Below are 699 nucleotides of genomic sequence, written 5' to 3'. Positions count from 1 at the left end.
CGAATAAATACTGTAACAAATACGCAAAAATAGGTATGAGCAACGCTTCCTTACCCTTTGTTTCTTCTACGTAGTATGAATTCCATATTTAACACCGTTTTGAAGCCCAACAACTATCTTTTCTCAATACAGTCCAAAAAGTTCTAAGATCATTTTCCAAGAAGTTCTCACCATAGGCATAAAAGGCGAGCTCCTAGAGGATCACGAACTCATAATCCATTTATCCAAAACTCATGTGATCTGCTTTTGTGTGGCTTCCTCCATTCACTTTCCTTTCCTTAAAGAGGGTAATCTAGTTTAGCTTTTCATTCCTGTGGTTTTATGTTGTTCATAACCAAGATCGAAAGCAGGAAGTTGCTTAGAGACAGAAAAGGTACATATTCATGAATGACTTGCGTTTTCAGCATTATCGTCATTACCAACACCAGGTTTCAGCATTCACTTTCAGAGAGTTTCGTTCATAACCAGAAACAGACGCGACGGAGTCTATCAACATTTTGTATTCTACCCATACCTCCGCTTTATCATTCTCTCTCATTCATTCTGCCTTTTCCTTTATTTTCGTCTAATAAATCAAAATGGCCTTAACCGGTTAGCAACTAAGAGAGGAGTGAAGTGACGAACGAGCAGCGCATTTACACTCTCACAGTAGAAGCTGCGCAGTATAGATCGAGGTTGCCCAATTATTGAAGAAGTTTG

General features: G+C 38.9%; 1 protein-coding gene across 1 annotated transcript in view; it reads right to left on the bottom strand.

Moving 5' to 3' along the window:
- Window positions 1-699, bottom strand: part of LOC119594523 (mitogen-activated protein kinase kinase kinase 13-B-like) — a gene marked incomplete in the record, with an annotated part of 92,580 nt that overhangs the window by 11,522 nt on the left and 80,359 nt on the right.

The sequence above is a fragment of the Penaeus monodon genome, chromosome 34, assembly GCF_015228065.2.
Source record: "Penaeus monodon isolate SGIC_2016 chromosome 34, NSTDA_Pmon_1, whole genome shotgun sequence".
Classification (NCBI taxonomy): Eukaryota; Metazoa; Arthropoda; class Malacostraca; order Decapoda; family Penaeidae; genus Penaeus; species Penaeus monodon.
This window is presented reverse-complemented; position numbering and strand designations above follow the sequence as displayed.